Source organism: Phyllobates terribilis, unplaced genomic scaffold, assembly GCF_046119375.1.
Source record: "Phyllobates terribilis strain yellow unplaced genomic scaffold, ASM4611937v1 Scaffold_11__3_contigs__length_659146591, whole genome shotgun sequence".
Taxonomy (NCBI): Eukaryota; Metazoa; Chordata; class Amphibia; order Anura; family Dendrobatidae; genus Phyllobates; species Phyllobates terribilis.
In genome coordinates this window covers 90,409,024-90,425,829 of record NW_027362771.1, presented here as the reverse complement: position 1 = coordinate 90,425,829, position 16,806 = coordinate 90,409,024, and positions in this window count along the sequence as shown.

Below are 16,806 nucleotides of genomic sequence, written 5' to 3'. Positions count from 1 at the left end.
AGAATTCCGAGAACAATGGGACAGTTCTACAGACTAGTTTTAACCTTTTGCAGAATTCTGAGAACAATGGGAGAGTTCTACAGACTTATTTTAAAAAAAATAACATTCCAAGAACAATGAGAGAGTTCCAAAACATTTTAAAACTTCAGCAGAATTCCAAAAACAATGAAAGAGTTCCAAAGCATTTTTAAACTTCAGGAGAATTCCAAGAACAATGAGAAAGTTCTACAGACTAATTTAAAAAAACAGTAACATTCCGAGAACAATGGGAGAGTTCAAAAGCATTTTTAAACTTCAGCAGAATTCTGAGAACAATCGGAGAGTTCTACATACTGATATAAAAAAAACAATAACATTCCGAGAACAATGGAAGAGTTCCAAAGCATTTTTAAACTTCATCAGAATTCCAAGAACAATGAGAGAGTACCAAAACATTTTAAAACTTCAGCATAAATCCGAGAACAATGGAAGAGTTCCAAAGCATTTTTAAACTTTAGTAGAATTCCGAGAAAAATGGGAGAGTTCTACAGTCTGATTTAAAAAAACAATAACATTACGAAAACAATGGGAGAGTTCCAAAGCATTTTTAAACTTCAGCAGAATTCCGAGAACAATGGAAGAGTTCCAAAGCATTTTTAAACTTCAGCAGAATTCCGAGATCAAGGGAAGAGTTCCAAAGCATTTTTAAAATTCAGCATAATTCCAAGAACAATGGAAGAGTTCCAAAGCATTTTTAAACTTCAGCAGAATTCCGAGAACAATGGAAGAGTTCCAAAGCATTTTTAAACTTCAGTAGAATTCCGAGAAAAATGGAAGAGTTCTACAGACTGATATAAAAAACAATAACGTTCTGAGAACAATGGGAGAGTTCCAAAGCATTTTTAAACTTCAGCAAAATTCCGAGAACAACGGGAGAGTTCCAAAAAATTTTTAAACTTCCGCTGAATTGTGAAAACAGTGGAAGAGTTCCAAAGCATTTTTAAACTTCAGCAGAATTCCGAGAACAATGGGACAGTTCTACAGACTATTTTTAAACTTTTGCAGAATTCTGAGAACAATGGGAGAGTTCTACAGACTTATTTAAAAAAAAAATAACATTCCAAGAACAATGAGAGAGTTCCAAATCATTTTAAAACTTCAGCAGAATTCCAAGAACAATGAAAGAGTTCCAAAGCATTTTTAAACTTCAGTAGAATTCCAAGAACAATGAAAAAGTTCTACAGACTGATTTAAAAAAACAGTTACATTCCGAGAACAATGGGAGGGTTCAAAAGCATTTTTAAACTTCAGCAGAATTCCGAGAACAATCGGAGAGTTCTACATACTGATATAAAAAAACAATAACATTCCGAGAACAATGGAAGAGTTCCAAAGCATTTTTAAACTTCAGCAGAATTCCGAGAACAATGGAAGAGTTCCAAAGCATTTTTAAACTTTAGTAGAATTCCGAGAAAAATGGGAGAGTTCTACAGTCTGATTTAAAAAAAAAATAACATTACGAAAACAATGGGAGAGTTCCAAAGCATTTTTAAATTTAAGCAGAATTCCGAGAACAATGGAAGAGTTCCAAAGCATTTTTAAATTTCAGCAGAATTCCGAGAACAAGGGAAGAGTTCCAAAGCATTTTTAAACTTCAGCATAATTCCAAGAACAATGGAAGAGTTCCAAAGCATTTTTAAACTTCAGCAGAATTCCGAGAACAATGGAAGAGTTCCAAAGCATTTTTAAACTTCAGTAGAATTCCGAGAACAATGGGACAGTTCTACAGACTGATATAAAAAACAATAACGTTCTGAGAACAATGGGAGAGTTCTACAGTCTGATTAAAAAAAAACAGTAACATTCTGAGAACAATGGGAGAGTTCCAAAGCGTTTTTAAACTTCAGCAGAATTCTGATTACAATGGAAAAGTTCCAAAGCATTTTTAAACTTCAGCAGAATTCCGAGAACAAGGGAAGAGTTCCAAAGCATTTTTAAACTTCAGCATAATTCCGAGAACAATGGAAGAGTTCCAAAGCATTTTTAAACTTCAGTAGAATTCCGAGAACAATGGGAGAGTTCTACAGACTGATTTAAAAAAACAATAACGTTCTGAGAACAACGGGAGAGTTCCAAAGCATTTTTAAACTTCTGCAGAATTCCAATAACAATGTAAGAGTTCCAAAGCATTTTTAAACTTCAGCAGAATTCCGAGAGCAAGGGTAGAGTTCCAAAGCATTTTTAAACTTCAGCAGAATTCCGAGAACAATGGAAGAGTTCCAAAGCATTTTTAAACTTTCAGTAGAATTCCGAGAGCAATGTGAGAGTTCTACAGACTGATATAAAAAAACAATAACATTCCGAGAACAATGGGAAAAAGTTCCAAAGCATTTTTAAACTTCAGTAGAATTCCGAGAATATTGGAAGAGTTCCAAAGCATTTTTAAACTTCAGTAGAACTCCGAGAACAATGGGAGAGTTCTACAGACTGATTTAAAATAACAATAACATTCCGAGAACAATGGGAGAGTTCCAAAGCATTTTTAAACTTCAGCAAAATTCCGAGAACAACGGGAGAGTTCCAAACCATTTTTAAACTTCCGCTGAATTGTGAAAACAGTGGAAGAGTTCCAAAGCATTTTTAAACTTCAGCAGAATTCCGAGAACAATGGGACAGTTCTACAGACTATTTTTAAACTTTTGCAGAATTCTGAGAACAATGGTAGAGTTCTACAGACTTATTTAAAAAAAAAATAATATTCCAAGAACAATGAGAGAGTTCCAAATCATTTTAAAACTTCAGCAGAATTCCAAGAACAATGAATGAGTTCCAAAGCATTTTTAAACTTCAGTAGAATTCCAAGAACAATGAAAAAGTTCTACAGACTGATTTAAAAAAACAGTTACATTCCGAGAACAATGGGAGGGTTCAAAAGCATTTTTAAACTTCAGCAGAATTCCGAGAACAATCGGAGAGTTCTACATACTGATATAAAAAAACAATAACATTCCGAGAACAATGGAAGAGTTCCAAAGCATTTTTAAACTTCATCAGAATTCCAAGAACAATGAGAGAGTACCAAAACATTTTAAAACTTCAGCATAAATCCGAGAACAATGGAAGAGTTCCAAAGTATTTTTAAACTTCAGCAGAATTCCGAGAACAATGGAAGAGTTCCAAAGCATTTTTAAACTTTAGTAGAATTCCGAGAAAAATGGGAGAGTTGTACAGTCTGATTTAAAAAAAAAATAACATTGCGAAAACAATGGGAGAGTTCCAAAGCATTTTTAAATTTAAGCAGAATTCCGAGAACAATGGAAGAGTTCCAAAGCATTTATAAACTTCAGCAGAATTCCGAGAACAAGGAAGGAGTTCCAAAGCATTTTTAAACTTCAGCATAATTCCAAGAACAATGGAAGAGTTCCAAAGCATTTTTAAACTTCAGTAGAATTCCGAGAACAATGGAAGAGTTCCAAAGCATTTTTAAACTTCAGTAGAATTCCGAGAACAATGGGAGAGTTCTACAGACTGATATAAAAAACAATAACGTTCTGAGAACAATTGGAGAGTTCTACAGTCTGATTAAAAAAAAAACAGTAACATTCTGAGAACAATGGGAGAGTTCCAAAGCATTTTTAAACTTCAGCAGAATTCCGTTTACAATGGAAGAGTTCCAAAGCATTTTTAAACTTCAGCAGAATTCCGAGAACAAGGGAAGAGTTCCAAAGCATTTTTAAACTTCAGCATAATTCCGAGAAAAATGGAAGAGTTCCAAAGTATTTTTAAACTTCACTAGAATTCCGAGAACAATGGGAGAGTTCTACAGACTGATTTAAAAAAACAATAACGTTCTGAGAACAACGGGAGCGTTCCAAAGCATTTTTAAACTTCAGCAAAATTCCGAGAACAACGGAAGAGTTCCAAACCATTTTTAAACTTCCGCAGAATTGTGAAAACAGTGGAAGAATTCCAAAGCATTTTTAAACTTCAGCAGAATTCCGAGAACAATGGGACAGTTCTACAGACTATTTTTAAACTTTTGCAGAATTCTGAGAACAATGGGAGAGTTCTACAGACTTATTTAAAAAAAAATAACATTCCAAGAACAATGAGAGAGTTCCAAAACATTTTAAAACTTCAGCAGAATTCCAAGAACAATGAAAGAGTTCCAAAGCATTTTTAAACTTCAGTAGAATTCCAAGAACAATGAGAAAGTTCTACAGACTGATTTAAAAAAACAGTAACATTCCGAGAACAATGGGAGAGTTCAAAAGCATTTTTAAACTTCAGCAGAATTCCGAGAACAATCGGAGAGTTCTACATACTGATATAAAAAAACAATAACATTCCGAGAACAATGGAAGAGTTCCAAAGCATTTTTAAACTTCATCAGAATTCCAAGAACAATGAGAGAGTACCAAAACATTTTAAAACTTCAGCATAAATTCGAGAACAATGGAAGAGTTCCAAAGCATTTTTAAACTTCAGCAGAATTCCGAGAACAATGGAAGAGTTCCAAAGCATTTTTAAACTTTAGTAGAATTCCGAGAAAAATGGGAGAGTTCTACAGTCTGATTTAAAAAAACAATAACATTACGAAAACAATGGGAGAGTTCCAAAGCATTTTTAAACTTCAGCAGAATTCCGAGAACAATGCAAGAGTTCCAAAGCATTTTTAAACTTCAGCAGAATTCCGAGAACAAGGGAAGAGTTCCAAAGCATTGTTAAACTTCAGCATAATTCCGAGAACAATGGAAGAGTTCCAAAGCATTTTTAAACTTCAGTAGAATTCCGAGAACAATGGGAGAGTTCTACAGACTGATTTAAAAAAACAATAACGTTCTGAGAACAACGGGAGAGTTCCAAAGCATTTTTAAACTTTTGCAGAATTCCAATAACAATGTAAGAGTTCCAAAGCATTTTTAAACTTCAGCAGAATTCCGCGAGCAAGGGTAGAGTCCCAAAGCATTTTTAAACTTCAGCAGAATTCCGAGAACAATGTAAGAGTTCCAAAGCATTTTTAAACTTTCAGTAGAATTCCGAGAGCAATGTGAGCGTTCTACAGACTGATATAAAAAAACAATAACATTCCGAGAACAATGGGAAAAAGTTCCAAAGCATTTTTAAACTTCAGCAGAATTCCGAGAATAATGGAAGAGCTCCAAAGCATTTTTAAACTTCAGTAGAACTCCGAGAACAATGGGAGAGTTCTACAGACTGATTAAAAAAAAAATAACATTCTGAGAACAATGGGAGAGTTCCAATGCATTTTTAAATTTCAGCAGAATGCCGATAACAAGGGTAGAGTACCAAAGCATTTTTAAACATCAGCAGAATTCCGAAAACAAGGGAAGAGTTCCAAAGCATTTTTAAACTTCAGCATAATTCCGAGAACAAAGAAGAGTTCCAAAGCATTTTTAAACTTCAGCAGAATTCCGAGAACAAAGGAAGAGTTCCAAAGCATTTTTAAACTTCAGCAGAATTCCGAAAACAATGGGAGAGTTCTACAGACTGATTTAAAAAAATAATAACATTTTGAGTACAATGGGAGAGTTCCCAAGCATTTTTAAACTTCAGCATTATTCCGAGAACAATGGGAGAGTTCTACTGACTGAATTAAAAAAACAATAACATTCCGAGAACAATGGGAGAGTTCCAAAGCATTTTTAAACTTCAGCAGAATGCCGAGAACAATGGAAGAGTTCCAAAGCATTTTTAAACTTCAGTAGATATCCGAGAACAATGGGAGAGTTCTACAGACTGATTTAAAAAAAAAAAACATTCCATGAACAATGGGAGAGTTCCATAGCATTTTTAAACTTCAGCAGAATTAGGAGAACAATGGAAAAGTTCCAAATCGTTTTTAAACTTCATTAGAATTCCGCGAACAATGGAAGAGTTCCAAAGCATTTTTAAACTTCAGCAGAAATCTGAGAACAAAGGGAGAGTTCCACAGACTGATTTAAAAAAACAATAGCATTCCGAGAACAATGGGAGAGTTCCAAAGCATTTTTAAACTTCAGCAATATTCCGAGAACAACGGAAGAGTTCGAAACCATTTTTAAACTTCTGCAGAATTGTGAAAACAGTGGAAAAGTTCGAAAGCATTTTTAAACTTCAGCAGAATTCCAAGAACAATCGGAGAGTTCTACATTCTGATATAAAAAAAACAATAACATTCCGAGAACAATGGAAGAGTTCCAAAGCATTTTTAAACTTCATCAGAATTCCAAGAACAATGGAAGAGTTCCAAAGCATTTTTAAACTTCAGCAGAATTCCATGAACAATGGGAGAGTTCTACAGACTGATTTAAAAAAACAATAGCATTCCGAGAACAATGGAAGAGTTCCAAAGCATTTTTAAACTTCAGTAGAATTCCGAGAACATTGGAAGAGTTCCAAAGCATTTTTAAACTTCAGTAGAACTCCGAGAACAATGGGAGAGTTCTACAGACTGATTTAAAAAAACGATAACATTCCGAGAAAAATGGGAGAGTTCCAAAGCATTTTTAAACTTCAGCAAAATTCCGAGAACAACGGAAGAGTTCCAAACCATTTTTAAACTTCCGCAGAATTGTGAAAACAGTGGAAGAATTCCAAAGCATTTTTAAACTTCAGCAGAATTCCGAGAACAATGGGACAGTTCTACAGACTATTTTTAAACTTTTGCAGAATTCTGAGAACAATGGGAGAGTTCTACAGACTTATTTAAAAAAAAATAACATTCCAAGAACAATGAGAGAGTTTCAAAACATTTTAAAACTTCAGCAGAATTCCAAGAACAATGAAAGAGTTCCAAAGCATTTTTAAACTTCAGTAGAACTCCAAGAACAATGAGAAAGTTCTACAGACTGATTTAAAAAAACAGTAACATTCCGAGAACAATGGGAGAGTTCAAAAGCATTTTTAAACTTCAGCAGAATTCCGAGAACAATCGGAGAGATCTACATACTGATATAAAAAAAACAATAACATTCCGAGAACAATGGAAGAGTTCCAAAGCATTTTTAAACTTCATCTGAATTCCAAGAACAATGGAAGAGTTCCAAAGCATTTTTAAACTTTAGTAGAATTCCGAGAAAAATGGGAGAGTTCTACAGTCTGATTTAAAAAAACAATAACATTACGAAAACAATGGGAGAGTACCAAAACATTTTAAAACTTCAGCATAAATCCGAGAACAATGGAAGAGTTCCAAAGCATTTTTAAACTTCAGCAGAATTCCGAGAACAATGGAAGAGTTCCAAAGCATTTTTAAACTTCAGCAGAAATCTGAGATCAAAGGTAGAGTTCTACAGACTCATTTGAAAAAAAAAACATTCCATGAACAATGGGAGAGTGCCATAGCATTTTTAAACTTCAGCAGAATTAGGAGAACAATGGAAAAGTTCCACATCGTTTTTAAAATTCAGTAGAATTCCGGGAACAATGGAAGAGTTCCAAAGCATTTTTAAACTTCATCAGAATTCCAAGAACAATGGAAGAGTTCCAAAGCATTTCTAAACTTCAGCAGAATTCCAAGAACAATCGAAGAGTTCTACATACTGATATAAAAAAAACAATAACATTCCGAGAACAATGGAAGAGTTCCAAAGCATTTTTAAACTTCATCAGAATTCCAAGAACAATGGAAGAGTTCCAAAGAATTTTTAAACTTCAGCAGAATTCCAAGAGCATTGGGAGAGTTCTACAGACTGATTTAAAAAAACAATAACATTCCGAGAACAATGGAAGAGTTCCAAAGCATTTTTAAACTTCAGTAGAATTCCGAGAACAATGTGAAGGTATTAAAGACTGATTTAAAAAAACAATGACATTCTGAGAACAATGGGAGAGTTCCAAATCATTTTTAAACTTCAGCAGAATTCCGAGAACAATAGTAGAATTCCAAAACATTTCTAATCTTCAGTAAAATTCCGAGAGCAATGGGAGAGTTCTACAGACTTATTTGAAAAACCTTAACATTCCGAGAACATTTGGGGAGTTCCAAAGCATTTTTAAACTTTAGCAGAATTCCGAGAACAATGGAAGAGATCCAAAGCCTTTTTAAATTCAGCAGTTTCTAAGAACAATGGAAGATTTCCAAAGCATTTTAAAACTTCAGCAGAATTCCGAGAACAATGAAAGAGTTCGAAAGCATTTTTAAACTTCAGTAGAACTCCGAGAACAATGGAAGAGTTCTACAGACTGATTAAAAAAATAATAATAACATTCCGAGAACAATGTAAGAGATCCATAGCATTTTTAAACTTCAGCAGGATTAAAATAACAATGAAAGAGTTCCAAAGCTTTTTTAAACTTCAGTAGAATTCCGAGAACAATGGAAGAGTTGCAAAGCATATTTAAACTTCAGTAGAAATCTGAGAACATAGGCAGAGTTCTACAGACTGATTTAAAAAACAGTAACATTCCAAGAACATCGGGAGAGTTCCAAAGCATTTTTCAACTTCAGCAGAATTCCAAGAACAATGGAAGAGTTCCAAAGCATTTTTAAACTTTAGTAGAATTCCGAGCAAAATTTGAGAGTTCTACAGACTGATTTAAAAAAAAAACAATAACATTCCGAGAACAATGGGAGAGTTCCAAAGCATTTTTAAACTTCAGCAGAATTCCGAGAACAATGGAAGAGTTCCAAAGCATTTATAAGCTTCAGCAGAATTCCAAGAACAATGGAAGAGTTCTACAGACTATTTTTACACATCAGCAGAATTCTGAGAACAATGGGAGAGTTCTACAGACTTATTTAAAAAAAACAATAACATTCCAAGAACAATGGGAGAGTTCCAAACCATTTTAAAACTTCAGCAGATTTCCAAGAACAATGGAAGAGTTCCAAAGCATTTTTAAACTTCATCAGAATTCCAAGAACAATGAGAGAGTACCAAAACATTTTAAAACTTCAGCATAAATCCGAGAACAATGGAAGAGTTCCAAAGCATTTTTAAACTTCAGCAGAATTCCGAGAACAATGGAAGAGTTCCAAAGCATTTTTAAACTTTAGTACAATTCCGAGAAAAATGGGAGAGTTCTACAGTCTGATTTAAAAAAACAATAACATTACGAAAACAATGGGAGAGTTCCAAAGCTTTTTTAAACTTCAGCATAATTCCGAGAACAATGGAAGAGTTCCAAAGCATTTTTAAACTTCAGTAGAATTCCGAGAACAATGGGAGAGTTCTACAGACTGATTTAAAAAAACAATAACATTCCGAGAACAATGGGAGAGTTCCAAAGCATTTTTAAACTTCAGCAGAATTCCGAGAACAATGGAAGAGTTCCAAAGCATTTATAAGCTTCAGCAGAATTCCAAGAACAATGGAAGAGTTCTACAGACTATTTTTACACTTCAGCAGAATTCTGAGAACAATGGGAGAGTTCTACAGACTTATTTAAAAAAAACAATAACATTCCAAGAACAATGGGAGAGTTCCAAACCATTTTAAAACTTCAGCAGATTTCCAAGAACAATGGAAGAGTTCCAAAGCATTTTTAAACTTCATCAGAATTCCAAGAACAATGAGAGAGTACCAAAACATTTTAAAACTTCAGCATGAATCCGAGAACAATGGAAGAGTTCCAAAGCATTTTTAAACTTCAGCAGAATTCCGAGAACAATGGAAGAGTTCCAAAGCATTTTTAAACTTTAGTACAATTCCGAGAAAAATGGGAGAGTTCTACAGTCTGATTTAAAAAAACAATAACATTACGAAAACAATGGGAGAGTTCCAAAGCATTTTTAAACTTCAGCAGAATTCCGAGAACAATGGAAGAGTTCCAAAGCATTTTTAAACTTCAGCAGAATTCCGAGAACAAGGGAAGAGTTCCAAAGCTTTTTTAAACTTCAGCATAATTCCGAGAACAATGGAAGAGTTCCAAAGCATTTTTAAACTTCAGTAGAATTTCGAGAACAATGGGAGAGTTCTACAGACTGATTTAAAAAAACAATAACATTCCGAGAACAATGGGAGAGTTCCAAAGCATTTTTAAACTTCAGCAGAATTCCGAGAACAATGGTAGAGTTCCAAAGCAATTTTAAACTTCAGTAGAATTGCGAGAACAATGGGAGAGTTCCACAGACTGATTAAAAAAAAACAATAACATTCTGAGAACAATGGGAGAGTTCCAAAGCATTTTTAAACTTCAGCAGAATTCCGAGAACAATGGAAGAGTTCCAAAGCAATTTTAAACTTCAGTAGAATTGCGAGAACAATGGGAGAGTTCTACAGACTGATTAAAAAAAAACAATAACATTCTGAGAACAAGGGTAGAGTTCCAAAGCATTTTTAAACTTCAGCAGAATTCCGAGAACAAGGGAAGAGTTCCAAAGCATTTTTAAACTTCAGCATAATTCCGAGAACAATGGAAGAGTTCCAAAGCATTTTTAAACTTCAGTAGAATTCCGAGAACAATGGGAGAGTTCTACAGACTGAATAAAAAAAACAATAAAGTTCTGAGATCAACGGGAGAGTTCCAAAGCATTTTTAAACTTCTGCAGAATTCCAATAACAATGTAAGAGTTCCAAAGCATTTTTAGACTTCAGCAGAATTCCGAGAGCAAGGGTAGGGTTCCAAAGCATTTTTAAACTTCAGCAGAATTCCGAGAACAATGTAAGAGTTCCAAAGCATTTTTAAACTTTCAGTAGAATTCCGAGAGCAATGTGAGAGTTTTACAGACTGATATAAAAAAACAATAACATTCCGAGAACAATGGGAAAAAGTTCCAAAGCATTTTTAAACTTCAGCATAATTTCGAGAACAATGGAAGAGTTCCAAAGCATTTTTAAACTTCAGTAGAATTCCGAGAACAATGGGTGAGTTCTACAGACTGAATAAAAAAAACAATAAAGTTCTGAGAACAAAGGGAGAGTTCCAAAGCATTTTTAAACTTCTGCAGAATTCCAATAACAATGTAAGAGTTCCAAAGCATTTTTAGACTTCAGCAGAATTCCGAGAGCAAGGGTAGGGTTCCAAAGCATTTTTAAACTTCAGCAGAATTCCGAGAACAATGGAAGAGCTCCAAAGCATTTTTAAACTTCAGCATTATTCTGAGAACAATGGGAGAGTTTTACTGACTGAATTAAAAAAATAATACATTCTGAGAACAATGGGAGAGTTCCAAAGCATTTTTAAACTTCAGCAGAATTTCGATTACAATGGAAGAGTTCCAAAGCATTTTTAAACTTCAGCAGAATTCCGAGAACAAGGGAAGAGTTCCAAAGCATTTTTAAACTTCAGCATAATTCCGAGAACAATGGAAGAGTTCCAAAGCATTTTTAAACTTCAGTAGAATTCCGAGAACAATGGGAGGGTTCTTCAGACTGATTTAAAAAGCAATAAAGTTCTGAGAACAACGGGAGAGTTCCAAAGCATTTTTAAACTTCTGCAGAATTCCAATAACAATGTAAGAGTTCCAAAGCATTTTTAAACTTCAGCAGAATTCCGAGAGCAATGGAAGAGTTCCAAAGCATTCTTAAACTTTCAGTAGAACTCCGAGAGCAATGTGAGAGTTTTACAGACTGATATAAAAAAACAATAACATTCCGAGAACAATGGGAAAAAGTTCCAAAGCATTTTTAAACTTCAGCAGAATTCCGAGAAACATGGAAGAGCTCCAAAGCATTTTTAAACTTCAGTAGAACTCCGAGAACAATGGGAGAGTTCTACAGACTGATTAAAAAAAACAATAACATTCTGAGAACAATGGGAGAGTTCCAAAGCATTTTTAAATTTCAGCAGAATGCCGATAACAAGGGTAGAGTTCAGAAGCATTTTTAAACTTCAGCATTATTCTGAGAACAATGGGAGAGTTCTACTGACTGAATTAAAAAAACAATACATTCTGAGAACAATGGGAGAGTTCCAAAGCATTTTTAAACTTCAGCGTAAATCCAAGAACAATGGAAGGGTTCCAAAGCATTTTTAAACTTCAGCAGGATTCCAAGAACAATGGGAGAGTTCTACAGACTGATATAAAAAAACAATAACATTCCGAGAACAATGGAAGAGTTCCAAAGCATTTTTAAACTACAGTAGTATTCCGAGAACAATGGAAAAGTTCTACAGACTGATTTAAAAAAAACAATAATATTCAGAGAACAATGGGAGAGTTCCAAAGCATTTTTAAACTTCAGCAGAATTCCGAGAACTATCGTAGAGTTCTACAGACTGATGTAATCAAACAATAACATTCTGATAACAATGGGAGAGCTCCAAAGCATTTTTAAACTTCATCAGAATTCCGAGTACAAAGGTGGAGTTCCAAAGAATTTTTAAACTTCAGCAGAATTCCGGGAACAATGGGAGAGTTCTACAGACTTATCTAAAAAACCTTAACATTCCGAGAACAATGGGGGAGTTCCAAAGCATTTTTAAACTTCAGAAGAATTCCGAGAACATTAAAAGAGATCCAAAGCCTTATTAACTTCAGCAGAATTCTGAGAACAATGGAAGATTTCCAAAGCATTTTTAAACTTCAGCAGAATGCCGAGAACATTGGAAGAGTTCCAAAGCATTTTTAAACTTCAGCAGAATTCCAAGAACAATGGAAGAGTTCCAAAGCATTTTTAAGCTTCAGCAGAATTCCAAGAACAATGGGAGAGTTCTACAGACTGATTTAAAAAAACAATAACATTCCGAGAACAATGGAAGAGTTCCAAAGCATTTTTAAACTTCAGTAGAATTCCGAGAACATTGGAAGAGTTCCAAAGCATTTTTAAACTTCAGTAGAACTCCGAGAACAATGGGAGAGTTCTACAGACTGATTTAAAAAAAAAAAACATTCCATGAACAATGGAAGAGTTCCATAGCATTTTTAAACTTCAGCAGAATTAGGAGAACAACGGTAAAGTTCCAAATCATTTTTAAACTTCAGTAGAATTCCGAGAACAATGGAAGATTTCCAAATTATTTTTAAACTTCAGCAGAAATCTGAGAACAAAGGGAGAGTTCTACAGACTGATTTAAAATAACAATAACATTCCGAGAACAATGGGAGTGTTCCAAAGCATTTTTAAACTTCAGCAAAATTCCGAGAACAACGGGAGAGTTCCAAACCATTTTTAAACTTCGGATGAATTGTGAAAACAGTGGAAGAGTTCCAAAGCATTTTTAAACTTCAGCAGAATTCCGAGAACAATGGGACAGTTCTACAGACTATTTTTAAACTTTTGCAGAATTCTGAGAACAATGGGAGAGTTCTACAGACTTATTTAAAAAAAAAATAATATTCCAAGAACAATGAGAGAGTTCCAAATCATTTTAAAACTTCAACAGAATTCCAAGAACAATGAAAGAGTTCCAAAGCATTTTTAAACTTCAGTAGAATTCCAAGAACAATGAAAAAATTCTACAGACTGATTTAAAAAAACAGTTACATTCCGAGAACAATGGGAGAGTTCAAAAGCATTTTTAAACTTCAGCAGAATTCCGAGAACAATCGGAGAGTTCTACATACTGATATAAAAAAACAATAACATTCCGAGAACAATGGAAGAGTTCCAAAGCATTTTTAAACTTCATCAGAATTCCAAGAACAATGAGAGAGTACCAAAACATTTTAAAACTTCAGCATAAATCCGAGAAGAATGGAAGAGTTCCAAAGTATTTTTAAACTTCAGCAGAATTCCGAGAACAATGGAAGAGTTCCAAAGCATTTTTAAACTTTAGTAGAATTCCGAGAAAAATGGGAGAGTTGTACAGTCTGATTTAAAAAAAAAATAACATTGCGAAAACAATGGGAGAGTTGCAAAGCATTTTTAAATTTAAGCAGAATTCCGAGAACAATGGAAGAGTTCTAAAGCATTTTTAAATTTCAGCAGAATGCCGATAACAAGGGTAGAGTTCCCCAGCATTTTTAAACTTCAGCATTATTCTGAGAACAATGGGAGAGTTTTACTGACTGAATTAAAAAAATAATACATTCTGAGAACAATGGGAGAGTTCCAAAGCATTTTTAAACTTCAGCAGAATTTCGATTACAATGGAAGAGTTCCAAAGCATTTTTAAACTTCAGCAGAATTCCGAGAACAAGGGAAGAGTTCCAAAGCATTTTTAAACTTCAGCATAATTCCGAGAACAATGGAAGAGTTCCAAAGCATTTTTAAACTTCAGTAGAATTCCGAGAACAATGGGAGGGTTCTTCAGACTGATTTAAAAAAACAATAAAGTTCTGAGAACAACGGGAGAGTTCCAAAGCATTTTTAAACTTCTGCAGAATTCCAATAACAATGTAAGAGTTCCAAAGCATTTTTAAACTTCAGCAGAATTCCGAGAGCAATGGAAGAGTTCCAAAGCATTCTTAAACTTTCAGTAGAACTCCGAGAGCAATGTGAGAGTTTTACAGACTGATATAAAAAAACAATAACATTCCGAGAACAATGGGAAAAAGTTCCAAAGCATTTTTAAACTTCAGCAGAATTCCGAGAAACATGGAAGAGCTCCAAAGCATTTTTAAACTTCAGTAGAACTCCGAGAACAATGGGAGAGTTCTACAGACTGATTAAAAAAAACAATAACATTCTGAGAACAATGGGAGAGTTCCAAAGCATTTTTAAATTTCAGCAGAATGCCGATAACAAGGGTAGAGTTCCCAAGCATTTTTAAACTTCAGCATTATTCTGAGAACAATGGGAGAGTTCTACTGACTGAATTAAAAAAACAATACATTCTGAGAACAATGGGAGAGTTCCAAAGCATTTTTAAACTTCAGCGTAAATCCAAGAACAATGGAAGGGTTCCAAAGCATTTTTAAACTTCAGCAGGATTCCAAGAACAATGGGAGAGTTCTACAGACTGATATAAAAAAACAATAACATTCCGAGAACAATGGAAGAGTTCCAAAGCATTTTTAAACTACAGTAGTATTCCGAGAACAATGGAAAAGTTCTACAGACTGATTTAAAAAAAACAATAATATTCAGAGAACAATGGGAGAGTTCCAAAGCATTTTTAAACTTCAGCAGAATTCCGAGAACTATCGTAGAGTTCTACAGACTGATGTAATCAAACAATAACATTCCGATAACAATGGGAGAGCTCCAAAGCATTTTTAAACTTCATCAGAATTCCGAGTACAAAGGTGGAGTTCCAAAGAATTTTTAAACTTCAGCAGAATTCCGGGAACAATGGGAGAGTTCTACAGACTTATCTAAAAAACCTTAACATTCCGAGAACAATGGGGGAGTTCCAAAGCATTTTTAAACTTCAGAAGAATTCCGAGAACATTAAAAGAGATCCAAAGCCTTATTAACTTCAGCAGAATTCTGAGAACAATGGAAGATTTCCAAAGCATTTTTAAACTTCAGCAGAATGCCGAGAACATTGGAAGAGTTCCAAAGCATTTTTAAACTTCAGCAGAATTCCAAGAACAATGGAAGAGTTCCAAAGCATTTTTAAGCTTCAGCAGAATTCCAAGAACAATGGGAGAGTTCTACAGACTGATTTAAAAAAACAATAACATTCCGAGAACAATGGAAGAGTTCCAAAGCATTTTTAAACTTCAGTAGAATTCCGAGAACATTGGAAGAGTTCCAAAGCATTTTTAAACTTCAGTAGAACTCCGAGAACAATGGGAGAGTTCTACAGACTGATTTAAAAAAAAAAAACATTCCATGAACAATGGAAGAGTTCCATAGCATTTTTAAACTTCAGCAGAATTAGGAGAACAACGGTAAAGTTCCAAATCATTTTTAAACTTCAGTAGAATTCCGAGAACAATGGAAGATTTCCAAATTATTTTTAAACTTCAGCAGAAATCTGAGAACAAAGGGAGAGTTCTACAGACTGATTTAAAATAACAATAACATTCCGAGAACAATGGGAGAGTTCCAAAGCATTTTTAAACTTCAGCAAAATTCCGAGAACAACGGGAGAGTTCCAAACCATTTTTAAACTTCGGCTGAATTGTGAAAACAGTGGAAGAGTTCCAAAGCATTTTTAAACTTCAGCAGAATTCCGAGAACAATGGGACAGTTCTACAGACTATTTTTAAACTTTTGCAGAATTCTGAGAACAATGGGAGAGTTCTACAGACTTATTTAAAAAAAAAATAATATTCCAAGAACAATGAGAGAGTTCCAAATCATTTTAAAACTTCAACAGAATTCCAAGAACAATGAAAGAGTTCCAAAGCATTTTTAAACTTCAGTAGAATTCCAAGAACAATGAAAAAATTCTACAGACTGATTTAAAAAAACAGTTACATTCCGAGAACAATGGGAGAGTTCAAAAGCATTTTTAAACTTCAGCAGAATTCCGAGAACAATCGGAGAGTTCTACATACTGATATAAAAAAACAATAACATTCCGAGAACAATGGAAGAGTTCCAAAGCATTTTTAAACTTCATCAGAATTCCAAGAACAATGAGAGAGTACCAAAACATTTTAAAACTTCAGCATAAATCCGAGAACAATGGAAGAGTTCCAAAGTATTTTTAAACTTCAGCAGAATTCCGAGAACAATGGAAGAGTTCCAAAGCATTTTTAAACTTTAGTAGAATTCCGAGAAAAATGGGAGAGTTGTACAGTCTGATTTAAAAAAAAAATAACATTGCGAAAACAATGGGAGAGTTGCAAAGCATTTTTAAATTTAAGCAGAATTCCGAGAACAATGGAAGAGTTCCAAAGCATTTTTAAACTTCAGCAGAATTCCGAGAACAAGGAAGGAGTTCCAAAGCATTTTTAAACTTCAGCATAATTCCAAGAACAATGGAAGAGTTCCAAAGCATTTTTAAACTTCAGTAGAATTCCGAGAACAATGGAAGAGTTCCAAAGCATTTTTAAACTTCAGTAGAATTCCGAGAACAATGGGAGAGTTCTACAGACTGATA